This window comes from Pteropus alecto, unplaced genomic scaffold (genome assembly GCF_000325575.1).
Source record: "Pteropus alecto unplaced genomic scaffold, ASM32557v1 scaffold311, whole genome shotgun sequence".
In the NCBI taxonomy this organism is placed as follows: Eukaryota; Metazoa; Chordata; class Mammalia; order Chiroptera; family Pteropodidae; genus Pteropus; species Pteropus alecto.
Window position 1 is genome coordinate 4036279 of NW_006431916.1, and position 17510 is coordinate 4053788.

Genomic DNA, 17510 nt, shown 5'->3' on the forward strand with positions numbered 1-17510 from the left:
CAATCCCACCAACAATGTATGAGGGTTCCCTTTTCTCCACATCCTCGCCAACACTTACTGTTTTTTGATTTATTGATGATAGCCATTCTGACATGTGTGAGGTGATATCTCAGTGTGGTTTTAATTTGCATTTCTCTCATAATTAGTGACCTTGAGCATCTTTTCATATGTATTGGCCATCTGTATTTTCTCTTTGGAGAAGTATCTATTCAGGTCTTCTGCTCCTTTTTTAATTGAATTGTTTGTGGGGTTTTTTTGTTGTTGTTGTTGAGTTGTATGAGTTCTTTATATATTTTGGATATTAACCTCTTATCAGATGTATCATTAGCAAATAACTTCTCTCAATCAGTTGGTCGTCATTTTGTTTCATTGATGGTTTCCTTTGCTGTACAAAAAGTTTTTAGTTTGATGTAGTCTCATTTGTTTATTTTTTTCTTTTGTTTCCCTTGCCTGGGGAGATATACCCGAAAAGAAATTACTGTTAGTAATATCAGAGACTTTACTGCATATGGTTTCTTCTAGAAGTTTTATGGTTTTGGGTCTTACATTTAAGTCTTTAATCTATTTTGAGTCTATTCTTGTATACGGTATAAGAAAGTGGTCCGGTTTCATTTTTTTTTTGCATATATCTGTTCAATTTTCCCAACACCATTTATTGAAGAGACTGTCTTTACTCCATTGTATATTGTTATCTCCTTGGTCATATATTAAGTGAGTGTATAGGTGTGGATTTATTTCTGGGCTCTCTATTCTGTTCCATTGATTAATATGTCTTTTTATGCCAGTACCATGCTGTTTTGATTACCGTAGCCTTGTAGTATAGTTTAATATCAGGTAGTGTGATACCTCCAACTTTGTTCTTCTTTCTCAAGATTGCTGTGGCTATTCAGGGTCTTTTATGGTTCCATATAAATTTTAGGATTATTTGTTCTAGCTCTCTGAAAAATGCTATTGATATTTTGATGGAGATTGCATTGAATCTATAGATTGCTTTGGGTAATATGGCCATTTTAACAATGTTGATTCTTCCTACACATGAGCACAGTATATGTTTCCATTTACTTGTATCTTCTTCAATTTCTTTTTTCAATGACATAATTTTCTAAGAACAAGTCTTTTACCTCCTTAGCTACTTTGATACTTAGGTATTTTATAGTTTTCAATGCAATTGTAAATGGGATTGTTTTCTTAATTTCTCTTTCTGAATGTTCATCATTGGTATATAAAATGCCACTGAATTCTGAATATTTATTTTGTAACCTGCTACTTTACTGAATACATTGGTCAGTTCTAATAGTTTTTTGTTTCTCTACATATAGTATCATATCATCAGCAAATAATGAGAGTTTTACTTCATCCTTTCCAATTTGAATGTCTTTTATTTCTCTTTCTTGTCTTATTGCTGTGGCTAAGACTTCCAATACAATGTCGAAGAGGAGTGGTGAAAGTGAGCATCCTTGTCTTGTTGCTGATTATGGTTAATGTTTTTAGTCTTTTCCCATTGAGTACAATGTTAGCTGTAGGTTTGTCATATATGGCCTTTATTATGTTGAGGTATGTTCCTTCTATTCTCACTTTGCTGAGAGTTTTTATCATAAATAGATGCTGGATTTTGTCGAACACTTTTTCTGCATCTATTGCTATGATCATATGGTTTTTATCTTTCGATTTGTTAATGTAGTGTACCACATTAATTAATTTGTGGATACGGTACCAACCTTGCATCCCAGGAATAAATCCAAATTGATCATGGTGTATGATATTTTTAATATATTGCTGAATTCAGTGTGCTAATATTTTGTTGAGGATTTTTGCATCAATGCTCATAAGAGATATTGGCCTATCGTTTTCTGTTTTATAATGTCTTTGTCTGGTTTTGGAATCAAGGTAATGATGGCCTCATAAGAGGAGTTAGGGAGCCTTCCTTCTTCTTGAGCTTTTTGGAATAGTTTGAGAAGAATAGGTTATAATTCTTTGAATGTTTGGTAAAATTCACCTATGAAGCCATCTGGTCTAGGCTTTTGTTTTGGGGAGGTTTTTGATTACTGATTCTATTTTATTCGTGGTAATTGGTCGGTTCAGATTTTCTGTTTCTTCTTGTCTCATTCAGGGTAGATTGCATGTTTCTAGGAATGTGTCCATTTCTTCCAGATTGTCCAATTTGTTGGCATATAATTGCTCATAGTATTTTCTTATGATCCTTTGTATTTCTGCAGAGTCTGTGGTTATTTTTCCTCTTTCATTTCTGATTTTATTTATTTGATTCCTCTCTCTTATTTCCTTGATGAGTCTGGCTAATAGTCTGTCAATTTTGTTTATCCTTTCAAAGAACCAGCTATGGGTTTCATTAATTTTTGTATTGTTTTTCTACATTCTATTTCATTTATTTCCACTCTGATCTTTATTATTTCCTTCCTTCTATTCACTTTGGGCTTTATTTGCTTTTATTTTTCTAGTTCTTTTAAGTGTTAGGTTAGATTGTTTATTTGAGCTTTTTCTTGTTTCTTGAGGTAGGTCGGTATTGCTATGAATTTCCCTCTTCAGACTACCTTTGCTGTGTCCCATAGGTTTTAAGTTGTTGTGTTTTAATTTTCATTTGTCTCTAGGTATCTTTTGATTTTTTTCCCTTGACCTCATTATTAACACATTCATTGTTTAGTAGCATATTATTTAGCCTCCATGTGTTTGTGTATTTTCCAGTTTTTTTTTCTTGTAGTTGATATCTAGTTTCATACCATCGTGATCAGAGAAGATGGTTGATATAATTTCAATCTCTTAAATTTATTAAAACTTGTTTAGTGTCCTAACATGTGGTCTGTCCTAGAAAAAGTTCCATGTGCACTTGATAAGAATGTATATTTTGGTGCTTTGGGATAAAATGCTCTGAAAATATCTATTAAATCCATCTATTCTAGTCTATTTTTTAGGCCCATTGTTTCCTTGTTGATTCTTTGCTTGGAAGATCTGTCCATTGGTGTCAATAGGGTGTTAAATTCTCCTACTGTGAGTGTATTACTGTTGTTCTCTCCTTTTATGTTAGTCAATAATTGCTTTATATACGTAGGTGCTCCTATGTTGAGTGTGTATATGTTTACTAGGGTTATGTCCTATTGATTTATCAATCCCTTTATCATTTTATAATGCCCTTTTTTTTCCTATTATTATAGCCTTTGTTTTTTAAAGTATTTTATCTGATGTAAGTATGGCTTTTTTTTTTTTTTTTTTCATTTCCATTTGCATGAAATATCTTTTCCATCCCTTTACTTTTGGTCTGTGAGTGTCATTTGATCTGAAGTGGGTCTCTTGTAGACAGTGTATGCATGGGTCTTGTTTTCTTATTCATTCGGTTACCCTACGTCTTTTGAGTGGAGCATTTAATCTGTTTATATTTAAAGTGATTACTGATAGGTATATAGTTACTGCCATTTTATTATTCGTATTTGTTATTTCTATTTTCTTTTTTACCCCTTCTCTTTTTACAGAAGTCTCTTTGCTATTTCTTGTAATACTGGCTTGTTGGTGATGAATTCCTTAAGCTTTTTCCTGTCTGGAAAGCTCTTTATCTCACTTTCTATTTTTATTGAAAACCTTTCCCGGCCATTCCTTTCTGGTCTGCAAAGTTTCCATTGAAAAATCAGCAAACCTTCTTATGGGGGTACCCTTATAAGTAACTAGCTTCCTTTCTCTTGCTGCTTTTAAGATTCTCTCTTTTTCTTTGACCTTTGGCATTTTAATTCTGATGTGTCTTGGTGTTGGTATGTTTGAATTCCTCTTGTTTGGGACTCTTTATGCTTCTTGAACTTGTATGTATAATTCCTTTGCCAGGTTAGGGAAGTTTTCTGTCATATTTCTTCAAATAGATTCTCAATCCCTTGCTCTCTCTCTCTTCCTCTTCAAGAAATCCTATGATCTGGATAATTTTATGCTTCATGTTGTCCCAGAGGTCTCTTAAACTATCCTCACTTTTTAAAATTCTTTTTTCTTTTTGTTGTTCTGATTGGGTGTATGTTGCTACCTTGTCTTCCAATTAGCTGATTCGATCTTCTGCTTCATCCAATCTACTGTTGACTCTTTCTAGTATATTCTTCATTTCAGTTATTATATTCTTCATTTCTGTTTGAGTATTTTTATGGTTTCCATGTCCTTTTTTATGCTTACTATCTTTCTGTTGAGGTTCTCATTGTGTTCATTCATTCTCCCCATAAGTTCATTGAGCATCCTTATAACCATTTTTTTGAACTCTGTCTCTGGTAGGTTGCTTGCCTCCATTTTATTTAGCTTATTTTCTGGAGTTTTCTCCTGTTGTTTCATTTGCGGCAGCCCTTCCAGCCCTTGTTCTGGCACCAGGTAATGCAGACATTCTCGGTGTGTATCCCCCACGAGCCTCTGACCCACTGCTGGTGTCCTGGGTGAGTGTCTGCAGGTCAGAAAGCTTGTGCGTGGGTCCTTCAAAGGGATGTTTAGGGATTCAGTCACCTTCCATCTCGCACAGACAGCAGGGATTCCCTCTAGTTTCTACAGAGTTACTGGAGTCTTCTTTTCCCTGGGCTGGGACCCTGGGCTGGGGAGCCCCCAGATGAGACCAGGACCCTCCTCTCTTTCAAGAGAGCCTCTGCAGCCTTGGTCTCCCTCCCCATGATCCTCCACCACCCGTGGGTGCGAGTCCAGCCTGATTCACAACTTCGATGCGGCTTCAATGTGGTTCCTTTATATTATCAGACGTAGGTGTTACAATCAGCTAGACTTAGGTGATTCTCCACGTTGATTATTTTATAATTTGGTTGTAATTTCAATGCAGACCTGGGCCAGGTGCAGAGAACTGTGAGTGTCCCCAGATGCCTAGCCACAATAGCACATTTTTTATAATTCACATCGACATGTCATTGTCACCCAAGGTCCATAGTTGACATTAGTGTCCACTCTTGGTGGTGTACGTTTTATGAGTTGGGACAAATATATAATGACATATATCTACTATTATAGTATGAAACAGAATTTTCACTGCCTAAAAACCTCTGTGCTCTGCCTATTCATCCTTCACTTTCCATAACCCCTGGCAACCACTCATCTTTTTACTATCTTCATGGTTTTTCCTAGAATGTCATATAGTTGGAATTATATGGTATGTAGCCTCTTCAGATTGGCTTCTTTCACTTAATAGTATTCATTTAAGTTTCTTTCATGTCTTTTTCATGGCTTGATAGCTCATTTCTTTCCTTTCTTTCTTTTTTTCTTTTTTTTTTAGGTGACACAACCTTTGTTGACTTCACAGATTGCAAGGACCTTGTCAGTTTACAATCCCTTATTTTTTATGCCTATAGCACCTGGTCATCCTAGATGGTCTCCCATCCAAGTACTAACCAGACCCGACCCTGCTTAGCTTCCGAGATCAGATGGGATTGGGCTTGTTCAGGGTAGCATGGCCATAGACTTGATAGCTCATTTCTTATCCCTAAATAATATTCCATTGTCTGGTTATACCACATTGATTTATCTATCCATCCACTGACTGGAGGACATCTTGGTTTCTTATAAGTTTTGGCAATTATGAATAAAGCTCCTATAAACATCTTATTTACTGCTGATGAGAGTGTAAAATAATACAACCACTTTGGAAGATAGTTCATCAGTTTCTTAGAAAAGTAAACATGCTCTTATCATATGATCCAGCAATCACACTCCTTGATATTTACCCAAATGAATTGAAAACTTATGTCCACACAAAAACCTAAACAGAGAGGCCTCTCATTTATTTTTTAAATTTTTTAATTATTACTTTTCAATTATAGTTGACACTCAATATTACTTTATAGCTTATTTCTTATAGGATACTTTCTGCTATTGACGAATTCTGTCAGCTTGCATTTATCAAAAAAATTCTTTATTTCATCCTTATTTTTAAAGTATCATTTCTAGTAGGTATAGAATTCTGAATTGGCTTATTATTATTATTATTATTATTATTATTTAGCACTTTAAAGCTATTGTTTCAAGATTTTCTGGCCTCTATTTTTTCTGATGAGTAGTCTATCATCTTATTGCTTTCTTGCATGCAATATTTTTAAATTTTATGACTACATTTAAGATTTTCTTTTTTATCATTGTTATCAGAAGTTTGATCATAGTGTACCTAGTTGAAGTTTTCTTTCTATTTATATTTAAGATTGGATATGAAGGTATGGATATGGCTTAGGATTGGATATATAGGTATGGATATGTAAGATGATTTTTAAAACAAATTTGATGCTCTTCAGGGATTTAAATTATACTATGCTGATTATCTGAATTACTAACGCTCTGGTTTATGTTCTTTGTCTTCAATTAGTTCTTTTCTATTCATATGTCTTCAAGTTTCTAGACTCTTGCAGTGTCTAATCTACTGTACAGCCTATCTAGTGAGTTTATTCAGGTATGATATTTTCCAATTCTAGAGTTCCTATGTGTACATTATGTTGGTATATTCCTTTAAATTCATGATATATATATATATGTGTATATATATATACACATATATATATATATGTTGTTTTAAAGTCCTCTGTCTCCTAATTCCAACATCAGTGTGATCTTAGGATCTATTTATGTTAAGTTCTTTTACTTTTGACTGTGGATTACATTTTTCCTACTTTGCAAGTCTAGTAATATTTGATTATATGCTAGATATTATAGATGGCATATTGTAGAGAACCTAGTGTGTGTTGTTTTCCTTTGAAGAGTATTTAGTTTTGTTTTGGCAAGTGGTTAAACTACTAATCATTTTTCTTGGTTTTGTTAGAGTTAGTTTACGCTTTATTTTAATTCCGTTCTTAGTCTTTGGCATGACTCTTACTATATGGCATGATATTTCCTCTTAGGCATGATCTTTCTGGCATCTCAATCCAATGTTTAAGTTTCTCAGCAAGTCTTTTCTATTCTGAGTTGGTTACAATTCATACATCTCTAAGAACTTGTTAATATCTTGTACCTCCATTCAAATGAACACAGGACTTAGCACTGCAGTGCTACTCTCTGAGGGCCTTTACCTGAATGTGAAAAGTTCATATATAGTTTAATTTTGTTAAATCCATAAGAAAACCTTCATTAAATCCTATTTTTTCTTGAATTAATTCTGAATTCTTTGGCTATGTATAGGAAATCCTCCATTGTGTAGCTACCTTTCTGCCTTTACTTCCTACACTTTCTGACCTGATGCTCTAGTTGTGTTGGACCATTCTTTCAAAAGCAAGCCCTCTCTCTTTCTCTATGGCCTAGCAAACATGACATACTATGTTCTTTATAATTCATATCCTTGTTTCTATTTTCAAATGTGATTTTCCCCTCCTTTTGTTTCCCATACATGGTACTTCACACATTCTACTTAGAATAGCTATTATTCTATTATTAATTTTTTTAAAAAAAAGACTATATGAGTCTCCTTTTTGATTGTAAGCTCTTTTTCTATTAGCGTAATGCTAAGAGATTGCACATTATTGCTTCTTCCTATCTTTCACTTCTCATATACAATCAGTTACAAAGTTCTATCAATTAAATGTCCTAAACGTCTGAATTTGTTCTTTTATCTTTATCTCTACTGCATATGCCATAGTTTAGGCCTAACGATTTCCTGTAGAAACAACTTGGTCTTGTCCATCTCCATACTGGTACCAGAGTAATCCCATTGAAACATATGTTTGATTATAGCAAATGATGATTTAATATGTTTCAATGACTTTGACATCATAAAAAGTCCAGACTTCTTAGCGTGGTCAACTATTAGTATAATGGGCTGCATGGCATGGTTTAAGGAAGCATAACCTAAAACATTCAATTTAATGTCTAATAAGAATAACAGCAATGGTTTGAAGTTAGAAAGTAACATAAAGATTTACAAAAGGCCTGTTTGGTGGAAACAAACCAAATGAACTTTTTTCAAGTTTCAAGAAAGGTAGTTGTATTTTAATGAGTTATTGCCGTAAGAAAGTGTTACAGATCAGTTATGGGAGTTAATTTTCCTTCTGATTTTTAGGGTAATCATGTCAGTTTTTAAAATACACTTCGTTGGTATTGATGAGTAAGAATATCAGTATATATGTTTGGAGGGATGTAACACTACAGCTCTGTAAATACATGCCTGTCTTTCAATCTGTCTGATTCTGGCATAGAATGCCAGAATTAATAATAACCACCAGAATTAATAATAACACTCAGAATCTGGCTGACACATACTTTGATGAATTAATTCACTTCTATCCTAGATATGGTAGATGAGTCATAGTAGAACCAAGGAAAATACAAGTGATAGCCACACAGTTGGTATATAGAGGGGAGGAAATGAAGCAAATCATTTGGAAAGGTATTTAGAAATAAAAGACCTAAAGTGCTTCAAGTTGGGTCAGTACATTATTAGTTTTTAATTTTCATGAGAGTATTCATATCCTTTCTCTGGGTCTCAATTGTTTCCATTTGTATAGTGAAGGAATTAGACTGCGTGATATCTAAAATTTCTATCAATTCTAATATTCTTAATTTAATTAAAAAAATTTTTATTTCCATTTCATGCTTTATATTTTAAACATGTATCAATGCTTTGGAAATTAGAACTTTTAAATTGCTTAATGTTTTCTATTGTCACCAGTCCAATTGACAAGAGCCCTAAGATCTCCTCTCTCTGTGCATTAGAGACCAACTTCCCCCTTCTCTCCCTCATCATATTCTAATACTTATAATGTATGTGTTTTGGATATCATTCAAAATTATTTATAGCTAAGGAAGTCTTGTCTAAATACTGTAATAATTTAAAAATTTATTTTAGTTCATTTTGACTTTACTTCTGGTTCTAATCATCTACCTTCTGAACCTACAGAGACTTCCAGTAAATTTTCTACCTGATACTTGAGAAGTACTTTCAACAAAACACAGCATTCTCTTCTACAATGTGTTGAAGGAAAAGGTGGCAGAGGTCAGAGATAAGAAAATGATGATTGGACTTGTAGTGACTAAGAGGTAACCCTGGCCAGTGCTATAGTCAGAATACTAGTTCAATAGATAAGTGCTGGTATTATGAACCTGGATCAAATATTTTGAAGAACTGTAGGTTGCAGAATGTTTTCTATTGGTTTTTGATTCAATTTTGTATTCAGCAAGCTGTCTAGAACTAATATCATTTAAGTGTGACCAATTTTACTACAATGTAAGCTATAATTTGTTTAAGTACCAAGGTGTGTCAGCTACAGTACAACTCTGCAAATACTTTAGTTTATTATAAAGTACAATAATGATTAATTAGACACAACTTTCCCTGAAATGAGTTGGTACAATTAAGGAAATGAAAAGAGAGAGACTTGGGGTTTGCTGGAGGAGTAGAGGTATCATGAAGAAAATAATGAACTTAGGTGAGGTGGGAACTCAGGTTAGGGTGATTAAAGATTTCTCTAATATGATCATTCTCAGGAAGACTGAATCATGGTGACTAATGTACAAAGAACAACATTTAGTTAATAAGTTAGATGCCAGCAGTTGCATTTACACTGGGAGAGAATCTTCTCTTGCTCCACTGCCATTCAAAATCACCGGTCTGTTTTCTATAGTTCATAGAAATCCCAAATACTAATCATGTGGTTTCTTGAAATGTGAATTATTACAGAGATAGTTGGATATTTCTAAGTAATGTTTGAGGTGCCAAAACTAGAATTTGGGTAGTTGTCTTTCCCTTGCCCAGTGTCTAAAAGTCCTCATGGTTATCAGGTATAGTGTGGATAAAACCACTCATTTATTTATTTGTTTATGAACAGATATTTCTTGAGTATAGGATACAGGAAAGATAATGTTCTGGCCTCTGGAAATATGCTGATTAATGAGATTAAAAAGTTCCTGCATTAATGAAGCTTATATTTTAGGGAAGGAGATAGATATGGTTTGGTGTATTCTTTACATATCACAATATCCTTTATTATTATTATTATTTATGGGTAGTCTCCCATCCAAGTACTAACCAGGCTTGACCCTGCTTAGCTTCTGAGATCAGATGGAATCGGGCTTGTTCAGGGTGGCATGGCCATAGACCATGGACCATAGCTCCACTGGGGCGTGAACCCAGGACCTTCTGCGTGTAAAGCAGACATGCTAATCGCTACACTATGGAACCACGTCCTCTTTTTTTTTTGAAAGGTAGCAGTTTCCCATGACAATCATGTTATAAATTCTAAAATTGTCTATCTTAAATTTCTCCTTTATTTATGAATGTACCTGAAATTGATCTTTTCACAGATGGCCTTAAAAGGCTGAGATTGCTGTGATAGACACTTACAATATTATTGATGATAACTTCAATTTATTTAGTTCCTATTCTAAGCCTAGCACCACTCTAGGCACTTTATATATAATATCTCATAGGCTCCTTACAACTCTCTGTAATAAGATATTCTTATCTCTATTTAGATGAAGGAACTGAGACTCAGAAATTATGTAAGTTGTCTAAGGTCACACAACTAAGTGACAGGATCGAGATTTGAATTCAAGTCAGTCAGGCTCAAAAGTCAGTTTCTTTTTCACTCTACTACTCTATTTATCATTTAGTAGGCAATAGCCACAGCTAGCTAATTTTATCAAGCCCTGAGTTAGAGAAGTTAGGTGTTTTTCTCTAGTTTCTTTGGGTAGAATCTGTTCAAGACACAGAGATCCCTATGCTTTTAGTCAGTCTGATTGGATGACTTTTCTTGTCAAAATGTCTAAGACCTAATTTGTCTCAGAGAGTGTAGCCATGTGGTTCAACTTCCTTTGCTCAAAACTTAAATTGCCTCTAAAGATGACAGGAAACTCACTGTGAGCAGAAATAAGTAACTCCAACTGTGGGTAGATTTGAGAGGTAGAAAGATTTTCCTATATTGAATTGAGAATTGTCTCCTCAAAGTACAAGCATCTTGCCCTGAGTTCGTTGGGGGACTACAACAAACTCAGGGCAAGATGCTTGTACTTTGAGGAGACAATTTATGTACTTTGTACTTTTATGAACAATTATAATATTTTGTTCATAAAAGTGCTCTTTGGATGTTTTGTGGGCAATTTTATTTTCTCCTGGGAGTTACTTTCTCTAGCTGCTACAGTTCCAGTTTCTATACCATGTGTTACCTGGTCACTTTCTTCTGGACAGAGCCCAGGAAGAATTAAGGATAGCTATGGGACAGACTGCACAGTTTAGCAGGAAGATAAGCATCTTACAAAAGCTATGCACAAACTTGTGCAGAGTTTTCTTTGGGAAAGAAAGATCTATGGCCATGCAGGAAAGATTTTTTTCAGAAGTTATTGGAACATTATTCCAAATGTTGCAGTTGAAGACTGTTCTTTATGACTCTCACTGCCTTTTTCTACCTTTTTTTCTGTGGATGCACATGATAAATTCCTCCTGGAATTCAATGCCAGGGAAAATGTGTTTGTCATGATCAGTTGTTACACTTGTCTTGATAATTAGCTTATACATAAGCAGTCATGGGGACCACAGTGCAAGTGTTAGGTTGGTACCTACACGAGGAAATCCTGCAGTATTTGATCTCTCAGGCAGCTGAGGTTGGCACAAGAATCCTGTATAATGCTACACCGTACACTGTCTTTTATCACAGGTGTTCCCGATCAATGTGGGGCCCTCTACACTGGGAAGGGGTGCAGGATGGGATTTCTTTCAGTCATGTCTCAGTTGATCTCATGTAAGTCTTTGTATATGCTCATTGGAGATTCAAGTCTTCCTCAAGCTACCTCATCTGACTTCCCCTCCAGCTCCTAGGAGCAAGAAAAGGAAAGTGCAGACAAGGTAGTTGAAGTGATCACTCCTGGAATAGATGCCTCATTCTTACCGAGACTCACAGACTGAAATGGACCCCAAAGGTCTGCTAGTTTAATACTCAAAACTAGCTCCAATATTGTGTCCAAGATCACACAACTTGTAAGTTGTTGACCTGAGATATGATGCCAAGCAGTCTGGCTCCAGAATCACTTTTCTTAAACGCTATACTATACTGCTTCACTAATCAACTTTAAAATAATAAAAGGAATGCCAGATCTATATCATGCTTCCATGAAAAAAACCTGTAAAATTCAAAATTATCAGGAGAGAAATCCTGCATGTTTTGATACAGGTCCAATGGCTATTTTAGAGATATTTAATACAGAGATAGTTTATAGTGAAATTCTCAGAAGAATAAGGTAATTTACAGAAGCAAATTTCCCAGATATCAAAGCTTATTTCTTTTTGTTTAACACCTCTTCTAAAAAGAGAAAATAAAAAAGCAAAATCTTATTTATCATCATTTCTTAAAATGTACCTTTCAAGTCATTTCTTAGAAGATTCTGAATGTATCTTACAAATTTGATGGATTGCTTAGCATCATTATTATTACAATTAATAATTGTATTGTACTGTAAAAATATATTGTCCCTCTCAGAGACTTGTTAAGGTATCTGGCACTATTTGTTCTCATATCAAATGGCCTTTATTATTGTGATTTGAAGGGGGTCTGATATTTATTAGTTTGGTTATTTGTTTACTTTTTCTCCTTAAAATTATTTTTCAGTTTTAAAAATCTATCTTTTTCAATGTCCTTTTTTTCTCTTTAAGAACAGAGGTCAGCAATCTTTTTCTATAAACATCCAGGTAGTAAATATCATAGGCTTTATAGACCATGCAGTCTCTGTTACAATCACTCAATTCTGTGGTTGTAGCATGAAAGAGCCACAGACAACACACAAATGAATGGGCGTGGCTGTGTTCCAATAAAACTTTATTTTCAAAAACAGGCAGTGAGTGGATTTGGTTTGTGGATCATAGTTTACCAACCTCTGTTCTAGAGTGTGATGAAATAGCTATGGAGAGTAATATGTAGAAAAGTTCATAAAATTTTTTGAAAAGTAAATAAATGTTGCATATGGAGTAAATGTGTTCCTACAAACAAACTACACAAAATTTTGGCCACGACTTCATCATAGCATTTTGGAGTACTTAAATGTCTTTTCTTTCTCCCTTTGCATCTTCTTTTAGGTTTATGCCTAAAATCTGTCTTTTTCAATTTCAATGTTGCAGATATTTGAAGTTATTGGATAAATGAATTCTAGAATCACTTCAGGTGAATGTGTACATGCCTGTATTTATGTATCTCAAGTATAAATCTCAAGATTCTGTACCAATTAAGACCTAGATACAATTAGTTTGATCCTCATTCTATGAATATTGGAGGGTTCAGTATCCCCCACCCATATCACCAAGTTTTAAGTAACTTTTCAGGGTGGGGGTCTATTTTTATAATTATCTCTGATTCTGATTTCTTCTTCTGCCAAATCAGTTTAATGTAGAGATTGTTCAGCTTTCTCTGTTCTCTAAAAAACTTCTTGGCCATTTCTACACCTCAGACTCCAGCCTGCTACCGTGTTTCTCAGCTTTCCACAACCCCTTCCAGATGGCCCTCAGAAGTCCATATTATTCTCACAGATTCATTTCATTTTTTCCAACCTTACTCCAAATTCCCCTCTGATTCCTCTGTACATTTTTTAATCCACCAAGATGCTCTGCTAAACAAGAAACTCTTCTTTTTTCTTAGTTGAATCATCCTCCGAAGAAGGAAATTAAAATTTTATGTAGAATGTAGAATTTTTTTCCCTTATGGATGTTTAGACAAATGATTGAATGATTGGATGAGCAGATGGATGGAGGGATAGATGGATGAATAGATGGCTAGACAGGCATTATTCAGTATTACAAATTTGGACGAATATTACATGTGAAGAGAAATATCTAATCTGAAAAACCCACATCTGGCTTATTATAGTTAATTTCTGTGATATAGGAATGTCTTAGCATTGTTTTTCAACCCTTATAGCCAAAATATGCCTAATATGCTATTTCTATTATTATGCACACTATAGGAAGTATTTTACTCCTCTTATTTGTTTGCTTTTTAATATTCTAATAACAAATTTCTTATAAAAGGAATAAAAAAATCTCATTTCATATCAGTCAACTAAATTAGAGAAATAGAATATAAGATCATAAACAGCATAGGGAAAAAGTTAGGCTTGGACTCAAAGGAACTACATTGCATTCACTCAGACTTTAAATAATAGGGTGATATTTCTATATGGAGATATATCCTGTAATTGCCAATATTAGAAAACATAGTTTGACCATTCACCTACATTCACCTAAATATTTAATATAAATATGATTTATTCTGCCTTTTGAGCCACAGTTCTGTTGCTCAAGCCTGCTTCCATGTCTGGAAGTGTACTTTCCCTTCTAATAAAACTTTTCTTTTCTACTGTAAAAAAAAATGATTTATCCTTATTTATACTTATTATTATTCAGTCACATTAATTTATTCAAAAACTCTTGTCTGCAAAGAGCACTGTGAAGAATATAAAATAAGAAAATACATTTCTAATCCCCTAAAGAGCTTAAAAACATGCTCCTGGAAATAATACAAATATGGGAAAATAATTAGAAAAGAATAAATAGGGCAATAGATGAGAAAGTTAATTCTTTGTCCCACATTTCCTGAGCACTACACTAACCTAAAATTGGTTTCTTTGAAGTCTGCTCAGAGGTTTGAATGGAAATAGAAAGCTAGTAACTATACTGCTTATAGTTTTTCTTAGCATTGTTTATCAGTATGGGAGCAGAAAAGAGAGATCCTGAGTTAAAATAGTTAAAAAAAAAAAAAAACAAAAACAAACCAGTCATCTTGTAAGAATCCACATTTATAAAGAATAGAGATATGATGCTGAATTCTTTGGTTTGTTTTGTTGATACTTTTGATATTGGTAGGCTCCCTTCATTTAATTTATTCATTCTTCTAAGGAAAATACACTGCCTGGAGTCATAGTTCACAAAGACAAAGCAGACACAGGGCTGTTTTGTAAGGAGTTTCTAGTTTAGAAGGAGAGACATACATGCCTACAACAGAGAAAGGACTGGTGCTTCCAACTTCAGGTTTAGTGGAAGAGCTGACATTTGGACTGGCCAGTGTAGAGGTTAATAAAATAGAAGAGACACAGAAGACATTCTTGGCTAAGGAAAGAAAGTGAACCAAAGCTCAAAAGTGCAAAAGTCTATGTTCAAGTAAAGCAAGTGCAGGCTCACAATCCATTATCCATCATTTCTAAATCCAAGAAGCTCTGAAAACCATTGATTTTTTCTTAAGTTTGAAGCTAACTTCTTTGATGGCACAACCTGACCTGAAATGACGTGAAGCTGTTTATCTCTATTTATCCCTATGAGAGTATTTATAGATTTAGCTACAGAAATATCAGTGTTTTTGATTACAGATGCTGCCCCAACATGGAGAGATTTTACTAATATTTCATGCATTGCCTTATGTATTACTTAAAAAAAAAAAAAATACTGCCTCGCACCTCGCCAAAACCTGAATTGCAATAAACACCTAGTCCCAAGTGTTTCAGATTTGGGATTGTGGATCTGAAGTAACTATGGGTGATATAATATTGTAGAAGCTATGGTTAGAAAGCAAGATAAAGATCGTGCTGGTCTGATCTCGAAAGCTAAACAGGGTCAGGCCTGGTTAGTACTTGAGATGGGAGACCACCTAGGAAGACCAGGTGCAATAGGTTTAAAAAAAAGGATCATGCTGGTTCTTGAATGCTGTGTTAAAGATGTTGGAAGTTCTCCTTTTGGCTGAAGAAGGTAGTGAAATATTCAATGTTTTATCAAAACAAGTTCATTTTCCTGAGCATACTCCACTTTAAATCTTTTCCCTCAATCCCTAAACCTGGGATATTTACCTTTGAGTAAAATAGTGATGTTAAATGAAATGCCTTTTGAAAATAGGTTTTTACTCCATCTTTTGTCCCTTTTTTGAAGACATGTGGGAGAAATAGGGTTAGAGAAAGCAATATCAGATTATGTTTGCAGCTTGCTAAGGGCCATATCATACAAATATGATCAGGATTTGATGTCCCCAGATGACTTTGCTTTGAAAATGCAGAAATTGCTTCCCAGCAGAAAACAATAAGAAAAACCCCAACAAGAAACAGTATTATATTTCAACTTTGATCATATTCTTATAAAATAATTAGATTCTAATTAGTTCAAGAAAATTATTTGAAAAATTGAACACGTTGTTTTGTTTGTGTGCATATGTCTGTTTGTGACTCTTAGTAAGTTTTAAACTCTGCTATTTGAAACAGGAAGCAAAAGTTTGGGAATTAGAAAATCGACTCTGGAATGTACCCATCTCAGTTTTTTTTCCTTTTTTTTCTTAGCATAACTGGATAGTTAGTTGGCCTCTCACTTTTCCTGAGCTTGTAATAATTGATCCTGGGACCACAGGAATAAAAGTGCATTTTGTTTTTATTTTTAAAAGTGTTTTTTGAGAGACTGGAAGAAGAGGTAGACCTATGTAATAAAACTATACATAGGTATATTTTTCAAAGAGAAATTCTAGCTGCCTTAGGAATATTATTAAATCCGCTTTCTAGAAGTGGTATTTCAATCCATCTAAGTCTGTGTATGTAATCAGAAAATTCCATCTCATTCATAGGTTATATATTTCCAGAAATTCTCAACATTTGACTTTAGAAGAACTGATAATAATAGTAGCATGTTTACAACCAGTTTATGGCTTTCACTAGAGCCCAAGGATGAAGCATATATATTAGGCCATGGAAGAGATATTTTTTCATGCCGTAACTTCAAGAGTTGCAGGCTGACTATTTGACATTCTTACAAGTTTTTTTAAATTACTTATAAAAATTAAAAAGATGCTGATATTTTAAAACAAATATTTATTTCTGATTTTAAAAGTATTCAATATTAATTGTAGAAAATTAAAAAAAACCAGAAATGTGGAATAGAAATTGGTGATATTATGTATTTAATGTTTTAATATTCCACAGATACTGTACCTCATGCTTTATATACATTGACTCAGTTAAACTTTATCCTGTGATATATTATTGTTCTCATTTTATATAAATAGAAACTGGTGTCTAAAGCAGTGAAGTGACTTGCACAAAGGGATCATGGCAGAAAGTGCTAGAGCAGAAGTGAAGCCCAGGAAGTCGAATAATTTTTTAATTTTTATTTATTTATTATTAAATTTGTTGGAGGTGACATTGGTTAATAAAATTATATGGGTTTCAAGTATACGATTCAATTATATGTCAGATGTATAAAATTTTTTTTAAGTTCATTATAGAAGTCATTTTGAGCAAGACAGGATAAGGTTTACTTTTCTAGAAAATAGGTGGTATATCTTAGGACACATAGTCTATGTGGCTAGAGTAGATGAAGCCAGAAAGGAGGGCTCATTAGATTCTGAAGGGTAGTACAGTAGGCCGAGGAGCTGGGATGCTTACCATTAAGAAGTACAGAGGCTCAAACCATGTGCCTAGAGGCTATGGATGAATTTATTTTGCTTAACATGACAATCTTTTATTTATATGTATATGCTTTCAGTCTTTTTTTCCCCCATATATATATTTTTCAAACATAATTGAAATCCTACTGTAGGCTTTTTTTTTTTTTTTTTTTT

General features: G+C 33.9%; 1 protein-coding gene and 1 pseudogene across 1 annotated transcript in view; one reads left to right on the forward strand and one right to left on the reverse strand.

Annotated features, from left to right (window-relative positions):
* The window catches only part of FGF12 (fibroblast growth factor 12), a 479739-nt gene that overhangs the window by 126662 nt on the left and 335567 nt on the right, over positions 1 to 17510 (forward strand). The window lies entirely within an intron of this gene.
* On the reverse strand, positions 5313 to 5431 carry LOC112473841 (annotated as a pseudogene).